The following is an 11,984-nucleotide window of genomic DNA, read 5'->3' on the forward strand; positions in this document are numbered from 1 at the left end:
ATGGTGAACGTGATAATGTTTCACCACATTAAACCACTTGAGAAACAAAAATGACATAAATGTGACATGCCTTCTACAGACAGGGTAAACGTTTATTTTAAAAGCTACCTTACACACAGTCAATCTGATGAAAATGCAAAGGCATTAGTGATAGATTGTATTGTTAAACAGTTCTAGGTTAGCACACAATCTGCCTTTAGTTTTCCAAAAGCAGTAATACCACAGTCCCCACAGCACTCAATACCAATTGGTGTACTCAATGGCAAATAAAGTAAATCTCAGTCCATAGTTGACTTGATAGTCAATGAATATCTATATCTTCTTGTGGAATTGATCCAGAGCAGCCAATCGTGTTAGGTGAATCAACTTTACCTTATTCGAGATGCACAGAACCAGTCAGGTATATAAGAACAGCCAACACGTGTTTCATCACAACATGTGACCCGTATATCACAGGCGGAGCTGTACTATAATGTTATACTGCAGGGTCTCCAACCTACATGGTATATGTACTATGCTCATTGATTCCCACAACTTCAATGTATTGAGGTTTAGGGCTGGTTTTTGTTTGTGACCTACCTTATGTGAACCTGCAAAATCATGACACAAACAATAAAAGCAGGATACAGCAGTTTCCTTGCGTGGAACTACGAGAATGTTGGCAATTTCAGGGAGTATAAAAAAATGCAATAAAAAAAGGTAATGAGAATTCCAAATTTAAAAAAAGCTCCTGTCGGATGTGCGTGTTTTGTGCTGAATGCAAAATCAAGATTTACTGTGCAAACAACACACAATAACACGATAAACAAATAAGAGCTTCACTGACATGGTAGAGATTTAATGTATAAACAACACACGATAACACTATAAAGGAATGAAAGCTTCACCGGCACGGCAGAGAACAAAAAGGAACCTGCATGAAACACGAACAGACACCTAATTAAAAAAAAATAGTGCGCACAAACAAACACAAATGCAGAAAGGAGACAGGACACAAAGAATACGGGCATGCTCTGTGGGCAGCAGCAACACACAACAAGCATTTACAATGCAACGGGTCTCGCGTTTGCTCATGTTAGAGCTGATCGCGTTGTAAACTCCTAACCCGACTTTTCACCTATCGGGCAAAAGTGCATTTATGTACATAACCCGAAAAAGTGAAATTAACTATGTAAAGCGCTCGACTTCTGCCAAGCGAGATCGCGCTCGTAAATTAGAGAAAAAGAAGTCCACGAGCCGGACAGAAAACAGCGAGCCTCGCATGTTTTCTGTACTTGGTCACTGCGCTCGAGGAGGGCTAGCTACCGGAAAAGGCATGGCGTATGCGTGCCTTCCACTAATGAAAGCAAGCAGATTTTATTAGGCAAGCCCACCAACCAATAAAAAACACTGACGTGAAGTTGACAGGGCTCCGAGCCCTTTTCTAAATACTAAAGCGTCTCGCTGCGATACGCAAGCGCGAGCGCATGCAACGCAGGCTCGACTGTAAAAAGGAGTGACATCTTAGGAAAAATAACCACTTAGAAGCTATGCTTTACAAGGGACTCTTGAAGTTACAAATCAAAAGCGATCGGTTGGTCGTAAGACCATAGGGAAAATACATTATGTCTCGTAAACACAGCGCATGTGCTGCCTAGGCTCAACCTAAAAAGTAGGAATTGAAAGAGCAAATGTCTCCAGTACGGCAAATATTTTCTACATATTGTTTAAAAGCACACTTTTCTGCCTCCAATCTGAAAAGTATACCAGTACTACTAACACATGTTGCTGTAGAGGCATTTAGTGATATAGTGTTGCCATACATCACCATTACCCAATCACAGCACTCCGTCATTGAATAATAGACAGGTTCTCACTCACTCACTGTTCACTTCTAAGAGTTGTATCGCTGAACAGCACTCTGCAAATCAGAGCCCTCCCTCATCCAAAGAATATGCAGGACCACACTCTCCGCAAAATCTTCCTGAATCATGTTGAAAGGCAACAGCAAACGAATCGCAGTGTGGCTTCATAACCAATCAGCATTTCGGTACCAGCACTGTCTGTTCACGCAGCATGCTCCAATAAAATAGAAAGGAATCAAGTTTGAACCACAAACCTGCCTCAACACGCACATCTTAATGTCAATTATGAATATGCGTTTCGTTTGGTAGAAGCTCTTACCGTGGATCAGTCATCACTAATCAGGTCCGCTCACAAAGGACCTCTTATGTTGTGGACTTTTGATCGTTTCATGGGGTCGTTTTGCAGACCTTCTAAATATATTTATGAATACACCAAACCTACAGCAGAAAAAAAACAAACAGGATATGAGACCAGTAGACTTCCTGTTTTAAGTCATATACATAGCGGAAAGGGGAAATGTGGCCGTATTTGAAGAATGGTTAACATTTGGATTTAGACTTGGTGAGCAGAGCTTTTGCTCATTGGTCAAGGACTGGGACATGGACGACTGATAAGGAGGTAGTGAGATGTCTCTTAGTCATGAGGAGCAGCAGAATTCCCTGTTCTCCCTGAATGAGGAGCAGTGGCGGTGTCTAACCACCCACAAAAGAAGAACATGGACCTTCCTGGCCTTCTTCTGACCCAGGAATACGGGACAATGGAGGTGTGGGTGCCTCCGCCTAGCTCCATAGATAAGGGACAGTGGGACCATCTCTCTTCTGAGGCGCCACAGGGAAATGTGTCTCCTCCTGTCACCTATCCCTCCCTCGCTCCTCCTCCGTGTCCCTCCTTTGTAATTCATTCACTTCCGTTTCTTCCATTCTCACTCCCTCTGCTCAGATCTATTCTGGGTTCCTTTATGGCACTCATGCTGTGTGCATGCCCTGCACCACACCTCACACCCACCCTACTGTTCACACGAGACTTTCTACAGATAGAGAAGTTCCCGAGGCTGTCACACACCCAGGCACAATGCACACGTGGGGCGGTTGGCAGGGTGGAAAGGGGCAGGAGGAAGGATGAGCAGCAGCGGGGTAGAAGAAAGAAGCAAACAAGGGGCCGCGAAGGAGGAAGAGGGTGGTGGAAGAGGGATGGGAGGTGGACAAAAATAACAAAAGCACATGTCTTGTATGTGCTCTTCTGCTGTTCATACACACACAGCCACCCTGCCACGTACAGGGCAAGTATGGCTAGTCTCTGCTTCCTGGGAACAGGTGATGCACGGTGGGGGTTTTGATGGGTGCAGGTGAGAAATGTTGGGCCACACAGGTGTCTGCAGGTGAAAGAAACGTGTGTGATGAGGGGTGCAAGCAATATCTGTTGAATTAAATTTCTTTGTCTTTTTGTTTTCATTTTTATATAGCGTAAACTTGGGCCAAGGGAATCAGAGAGATTAGAACAACATGAAGAATAAAGCTAACAGTTAACATAAAACAGATAAGCAACAAAGAAAAGCCATACACACAGTAGTTCGGATGAGGGCAGCAAGGTCATGCAGACTGTATCTGGAGAGATAGGATAAGTCGCAAGGGAATGCAGGGAAGTGATCATTGATGGTGGACAGTGACTTTGACTCGTGAACCTGTTGCATTGTGGGTAACGATTTTGGATGCGGGTAATTCACAGTCGGTGTAGGGACGTTGTATGGCATCAGCAAGGTAGGTTTTGGCCGGGGTGTCCTGATAAAGCCACCTCTTTTATGCAGAGTCTTGCCCTGATGAACTTGAATAATTGTTAAACATATTTTTAATGTGGGTAATGGGTGTGTTTCTATTACAGACATTTTGTAGAGAAATGCTGCTTTTATGTTTCATGCAACATCCATAAAAAAGTTTGTTTATTTCATAACAGGGGACCTCACATATGAGAGATTGGGGGGTGTCACGGAGATTATTTGCAGTCATATTAGCCGCTTCGGTGTTAAAATATTAAAAGAACACGCCACTATCCCTGAATATTAGATGTGAACACATTTAGAATTTTGGACGTGATGTTATAGGCGGCGGTGACAAATGAACGCTCGGTCCTGGCCTACAAACCAGCTCCGTGGGCGCTCAGGCGAAACTGGGCGCGCCTCATGCAGTATTCATTGCCTCCTCACAGGGCAGGTGCTCTCAGGCAGCCTCATGAAACGCCTCGTTCCGCTTGACTCGCTGGCGTAGTTACTGCCTTTCGAATCCTATTTACAGCGCCTCATGTATACTAGCTGTGTGTAAATTACTAACTATGAACACTAATCAAATCCTCTCCAAACTGCACCCTGGGTGCTCCCTCTACGGGAAAGCGCTTTGTTCTGTCCCTTCCGAAGGGCCAGAGGTCAAGCAGTGGAGTAAAGCAGCCATAGTTCAGGCCTCACCCACGCGCAGGGTGGGGAATGAGAGGTCGGTGGCTCCATTCGCGGGGCGGGTGATATTTCGTGGGTTTTACCTGAGCACCAGCCACCAGCAGGAGCACCTTCGACCCTTTCGGGGTTCGTAGCCGTTGCTTTTGCGCGCATGGCTTCCTGGCTTTCATTGTAAGTGTATGTGCAAATCCAGAACGCGGAAGTGTTGTTGATCACAAAACGTGGCTGGATAAAGTGCTCCCGAGGGCATGGACCCTTCTGCTGGGAGGAGGACGGAGAGCTGCCCAGGAAACACATACCCATGTGTAGCCAGGAGTTTATGCACGTTTTTTATCATGCATCGTTTGCACCCTCGACATGGACACACGATGAATGGACTCAGGAGACAGTAAAGATGCTCTATCTTACCCTTTGATTGGTCCTGTTTTTCCCAATGCATATTCCCAGACTGCCCTCTGGCGCCGTGTCAGTACCCAGCACCTCAACCCCCGTAGGTAAAGAGGGCTTCCTAGCAGTTCACCTCTGAACTTTAACCTTCTGATCGTCCTACATGCCTCACACACTCCCTAGCATAGCGGGCTATGTAGTTCAACCAGATTTCTCTCCCTGGTACCCCAGAGCTGAACAGCCATACGTCTAGGCAGTCCCTACCAACAACCAGAACAACTAACGACAGAAACCACGTACTCCTTGCCAGCCTCCTCCCCGCACCGGCTCTACGTCTTGCCGGCCCTTTAGCCTGGACAGGGCTGAAAAGAGCGACACCTTTCGCTTATTATGCACCTGGTCAAACTCCTGTCACTTCTGAGGGCTGGTGAAAAGAAACAATGGCTGCTTCCATCTTTTTGTCCTTCTTTGGCCATTAGTTATACATATTAGACCCGTTGTTCGTGTACCAGAGACGTGTATTCCTCTGCCCGAAAAACGCATTGTGGTTAACACTGCATGTGGGGCTGTTCAACAAAGACACCACAAAGGCACATGTTAATCAAAAGGCCTCAAATAAATCATTGCACATGTCTCCGAGATTCATTATTATTTAAATCAGCATTTGAATTCTGATGCCTTCCTTTTTCTTGCATGTTTTCTCTCTGGACCTGCCTTTTGTCATCACTATTGCCCTCACTTTAAATCTATTCCCCAATTCTTTTTTTTCTCTCATCTTTTCTAGAAATGCCAATGCAGTCACCCTTGGTAGCACCTAAAATTTTGACTTTCCATTCGCCCATGTCCAAAATGAGCAGCAGAAGCTATATTCTGACACTCCAATGCCCATCATATACATATATATATATATATATGCCAATGCCCATCATATACATATATATATATATATGTATATGATGGGCATCCAATGCCCATCATATACATATATATATATATATATGCCAATGCCCATCATATACATATATATATATATGTATATGATGGGCATTGGAGTGTCAGAATGTATGAATGTAGAGCATATAGCTTCTGCTACTCATTTATTTATATATATATATATATATATATATATATATATATATATATATATATATACAGGGAGTGCAGAATTATTAGGCAAATGAGTATTTTGACCACATCATCCTCTTTATGCATGTTGTCTTACTCCAAGCTGTATAGGCTCGAAAGCCTACTACCAATTAAGCATATTAGGTGATGTGCATCTCTGTAATGAGAAGGGGTGTGGTCTAATGACATCAACACCCTATATCAGGTGTGCATAATTATTAGGCAACTTCCTTTCCTTTGGCAAAATGGGTCAAAAGAAGGACTTGACAGGCTCAGAAAAGTCAAAAATAGTGAGATATCTTGCAGAGGGATGCAGCACTCTTAAAATTGCAAAGCTTCTGAAGCGTGATCATCGAACAATCAAGCGTTTCATTCAAAATAGTCAACAGGGTCGCAAGAAGCGTGTGGAAAAACCAAGGCGCAAAATAACTGCCCATGAACTGAGAAAAGTCAAGCGTGCAGCTGCCACGATGCCACTTGCCACCAGTTTGGCCATATTTCAGAGCTGCAACATCACTGGAGTGCCCAAAAGCACAAGGTGTGCAATACTCAGAGACATGGCCAAGGTAAGAAAGGCTGAAAGACGACCACCACTGAACAAGACACACAAGCTAAAACGTCAAGACTGGGCCAAGAAATATCTCAAGACTGATTTTTCTAAGGTTTTATGGACTGATGAAATGAGAGTGAGTCTTGATGGGCCAGATGGATGGGCCCGTGGCTGGATTGGTAAAGGGCAGAGAGCTCCAGTCCGACTCAGACGCCAGCAAGGTGGAGGTGGAGTACTGGTTTGGGCTGGTATCATCAAAGATGAGCTTGTGGGGCCTTTTCGGGTTGAGGATGGAGTCAAGCTCAACTCCCAGTCCTACTGCCAGTTCCTGGAAGACACCTTCTTCAAGCAGTGGTACAGGAAGAAGTCTGCATCCTTCAAGAAAAACATGGTTTTCATGCAGGACAATGCTCCATCACACGCGTCCAAGTACTCCACAGCGTGGCTGGCAAGAAAGGGTATAAAAGAAGGAAATCTAATGACATGGCCTCCTTGTTCACCTGATCTGAACCCCATTGAGAACCTGTGGTCCATCATCAAATGTGAGATTTACAAGGAGGGAAAACAGTACACCTCTCTGAACAGTGTCTGGGAGGCTGTGGTTGCTGCTGCACGCAATGTTGATGGTGAACAGATCAAAACACTGACAGAATCCATGGATGGCAGGCTTTTGAGTGTCCTTGCAAAGAAAGGTGGCTATATTGGTCACTGATTTGTTTTTGTTTTGTTTTTGAATGTCAGAAATGTATATTTGTGAATGTTGAGATGTTATATTGGTTTCACTGGTAATAATAAATAATTGAAATGGGTATATATTTTTTTTTGTTAAGTTGCCTAATAATTATGCACAGTAATAGTCACCTGCACACACAGATATCCCCCTAACATAGCTAAAACTAAAAACAAACTAAAAACTACTTCCAAAAATATTCAGCTTTGATATTAATGAGTTTTTTGGGTTCATTGAGAACATGGTTGTTGTTCAATAATAAAATTAATCCTCAAAAATACAACTTGCCTAATAATTCTGCACTCCCTGTATATATATATATATATATATATATATATATTACCTACTGGCAGTCACCAATAGGTAGTTATAGTTAGGACCTAGTTTCCATTGAAAATGTGTTTTGTAACTTGCCTAAATCTTTGGTACCGTTTGACGAATCTTCACAAAATATTCCCAAAAAATTGTACCCAAAGTTCTCATGGCAGTGTGTCTGTTTATTTACTCCTGTTCTGAATGGTAAACATTCCTAGTAATGGACATTTATGTCTTTTTCCTATCACCATCTTTGGACTAAAGTCCGTATTTATACTTTTTGGCGCACAACTGCGCCAACGCAGTTGTGCGTCAAAAAATTTAACGCCGGCTAACGCCATTCCAAAGCGCCATGCGGGCGCCTTATTTATGGAATGACGTTAGCCGGCGGAGCTGCCTGGTGTGCGTAAAAAAAAAAAAGACTTACACCAGGCATCACCGGCGTAGGGGAAAATGGAGCTTGGGCGTCAAAAAATGGGGCAAGTCAGGCTGAGGTAAAATTTTCGCCTCAACCCGATTTGCGCCATTTTTTTTGACTTCCAACCCCCATTTAAATGACTCCTGTCTTAGCAAAGACAGGAGTCATGCCCCCTTGCCCAATGGCCATGCCCAGGGGACTTATGTCCCCTGGGCATGGTCATTGGGCATAGTGGCATGTAGGGGGGCACAAATCAGGCCCCCCTATGCCACCCAAAAAAAAAAAAAAAAATACTTACCTGAACTTACCTTAAGTTCCCTGAGATGGGTCCCTCCATCCTTGGGCGTCCTCCTGGGGTGGGCAAGGGTGGCAGGGGGTGTCCCTGGGGGCATGGGAGGGCACCTCTGGGCTCCTTCCGAGCCCACAGGTCCCTTAACGCCTGCCCTGACCAGGCGTTAAAAAATGACGCTAAAGCGGCTGGACGTCATTTTTTTTGACCCGCCCACTCCCGGGCGTCATTTTTGCCTGGGAGTGTAAATACGGCGCACATGCCTCGGAGTCATTTTTTAGAAGGGAACGCCTACCTTGCATATCATTAACGCAAGGAAGGTGTCCACGCTAAAAAATTACGCAAACTCCAAGATCTTTGGTGCTAGACGGGTCTAACGCCAAAGTATAAATATGGAGTTAGTTTTGCGTCGGATTTGCGTAAAAAAAAACGACGCAAATCCGGCGCAAACAGAGTATAAATATGCCCCTAAATGTCATAGGAATGTCTGGAGAATGTATAGCAAAGAGTCACATGTGGCCTAGTGGTTAAGGTCTCAGACCCTCACACAGAAGGTTGAGGGTACCAGTCTAGGTGTGTCAGTTGTCTTTTCTCAGCTTGATTTTTTTTTCAACTTCAAATATTTAAGGTACATACAGAAAGGCGATCTCACTCTTTGTACTTGTTAAATAATGTTTTTCAATTTGTCACAACATATCTCACTCTAAATGTCGCAGGGTTGGGTGGTTTTAGGATGGTTAGGCACAGGCCCTGTTGTAGGCCAGGACCTGCGCATTCCTGAAGGCCGGGCTGGGCGTGGGGTTGGGTGATTATAGGGGGATTGGCTGCAGGACCTCGCCTGCATTGCAGTGATCGGATTAACGTATAGTAGTTAAAATTGCTTTATGTTTAAAAAAAACCCATAGAAATTCACTAAAAAAACAAAGGTTACAGGGAAGTTATAGTTAGGAAATACAATAAAAAAAAACATTATCGTGAGGCTCGCAATTTAAATGTACAAAACTAGAAATTCACCTGGTATAGTTTTAGTTATATCAAGTAACTATAACTCGTCCCCTATGGTAACTACAACTTGCGCCCTCGCAATTGAACTGCTAATTACCCCAGATATCACAGCACTCATGACATCTTTTAGAACATCATTGATAATATCACTGTAACATTTGCTGTAGAAATATGAATTAAAAAACTGTGCATGGCAGGGGCTCGAGTTTTAGTTACCTTAGGGCACAAGTTATAGCTACTTGAAATAACTATAACAAGTCCATTTCTACAGTTTTGCAGATTTAAAATGTGAGCCTAACTATAGCACCCCTGTAACCTTTGGTTTTTTAAGTACATATAATTTTTAAGTATATATATATATATATATATATATATATATATATATATATATATATATATAATATATAAGGAAGACCTGGCCTGGCAGTTTGGGCTGGACTGTTCCCATGGGGAACAGGGTCAAGACTGATTTACACATGGCTGGGACCAAACTGGAATGGCATGGACAGCAAAAAAATGATGGATTTAGGCCCAGATCTCTGTACTGGGGGTGAATGTTTGACATTGTTCAGCATTTCATCCATCACTTGTTCTTTTTGCATTTGTCGCTCTAAGTGGGAAGGGCATGCCCAGACGTGGGTCCCATGCTTCCAATGCCACTGGATTCAAGCTAGCCTGGCTGATGAGGGGTGAAACCCCGAAACTGGTCCCAGGATGCTTGTTTCCAGTCCAGGGAAGACCTGGCCTGGCAGTTCGGGCTGGACTGTTCCCATGGGGAACAGGGTCAAGGCTGATTTGCACATGGCTGGGTCCAAACTGGAATGGCACGGGCAGCAAAAAAACAATGGATTTAGGCCCAGATCTCTGTACTGGGGGTGAATGTTTGACATTGTTCAGCATTCCGTCCATCATTGTCGCCCTAAGTGGGCAGGGTATGCCCAGACGTGGGTCCTGTGCTTCCAATGCCACTGGATTCAAGCTAGCCTGGCTGATGAGGGGTGAAACCCCGAAACCGGTCCCAGGATGCTTGTTTCCAGTCCAGGGAAGACCTGGCCAGGCAGTTCGGACTGGACTGTTCCCATGGGGAACAGGGTCAAGACTGATTTGCACATGGCTGGGTCCAAACTGGAATTGCATGGGCAGCAAAAAAACGATGGATTTAGGCCCAGATCTCTGTACTGGGGGTGAATGTTTGACATTGTTCAGCATTCCGTGTATCACTTGTTCTTTTTTCATTTGTCGCCCTAAGTGGGAAGGGAATACCCAGACGTGGGTCCCGTGCTTCCCATGCCACTGGATTCAAGCTAGCCTGGCTGATGAGCGGTGAAACCCCGAAACCAGTCCCAGATTGCTTGTTTCCAGTCCAGGGAAGACCTGGCCTGGCAGTTCGGGGTGGACTGTTCCCATGGGGAACAGGGTCAAGACTGATTTGCAAATGGCTGGGTCCAAACTGGAATGGCATGGGCAGAAAAAAAACGAGCCCAGATCTCTGTACTGGGGGTGAATGTTTGACATTGTTCAGCATTCCAACCATATATATATGGATCTTCAAGGACTCCTGCCCCATTACACAATCTTCACCTCTGTGCGACTCCAGAAAAATGGCACAATCCGGTACTCAAACTTGCTATTAAATATATATATATATATCCTACTGCCAGTAGGTAGTTATAGTTAGGACCTTGTTTCAATAGATGAAGCATTTTTTGTTTTGCCAATAACTTTGGCGCGCAGTTTGATGAATCTTCACAAGATTTAGAAAACTAGTGCACAACTCACTTAAGCTGCTGTGTGGAAAGTTTCAGGGTGATTCATTAAGCAGGGTCCATGAAAAAGAGGCCATCCTAAAACATGCTTTCCCCATGCAATTTCCCATAGGGATTTTAGGCACAACTTCAACCTGAAACGCTCAATGGAAGTACACCAAATTTGGCAGATAGCTAGCTCTTGGTCCAGAAACAGCCTTTTTTGTAATTTGCTGTAAATCCATTCAGTAGTTTTGGAGTTATTAAAAGAAAAATATATATAGATATCTAGGGACGTGGATCGCCCGCAGATCAACAATCTTCTGATGGGCAAGACATTGCCTAAAAACGTTTTTTGCATGTGCGCGAATCTATTGTGGTGTTCAGCGCAGCACCACGTGTGAATCCGCAATGGATGCACATACCCAGCCCCAATAGAAAACAAATACACAGATCCACTTATTCCCCCACACTACCACTCATACACCCACTCACACACCTATGCAGCCTCTCACCCCCACTCACAGACCCATACAGCCGCTCACACACCCACTCACAGACCCATACAGCCACTCATACACCCACTCACACACCCTCACAGACACAGACCTCCACCACTACTTACAGACCTGTACCACTACTCACACAACCATATATCCACTTACACACCCACTCCCAGACCCATGCAGCCATTCACACACCCACTCACACAGCCAGACAATCACCCACATCCCCACTCACAGACCAATACAGCCACTCACACACCTGTTCACAGACTCATACTGCCACTCACACACCCTCAAAACCACTCAGACACTCACTCACTGATCCATGAACCTACTCTCACAGCCACTCACACACCCATACAGCCACTCACATACCTACTTGTAGACCCATACAGCCACTCACACATCCACCCATGGACTCATAATGCCACTCAGACACTCAAAACCACTCACAGTTTTGAAGATGAAAGATAATTCAAATGGAGGAGAGCACCTAAAATATAAAATAACATATTTGATTGGATGGTGGAGATGTGCAGGTAGCGAAAATTAGGTAGTGATTTGGAGGAAAAAGTAACTACATCTGTGATTGGATTTGAGAAATTAAACAAAGTTATGTTGTTAGA

This window comes from Pleurodeles waltl, chromosome 6 (assembly GCF_031143425.1).
Source record: "Pleurodeles waltl isolate 20211129_DDA chromosome 6, aPleWal1.hap1.20221129, whole genome shotgun sequence".
Lineage (NCBI taxonomy): Eukaryota > Metazoa > Chordata > Amphibia > Caudata > Salamandridae > Pleurodeles > Pleurodeles waltl.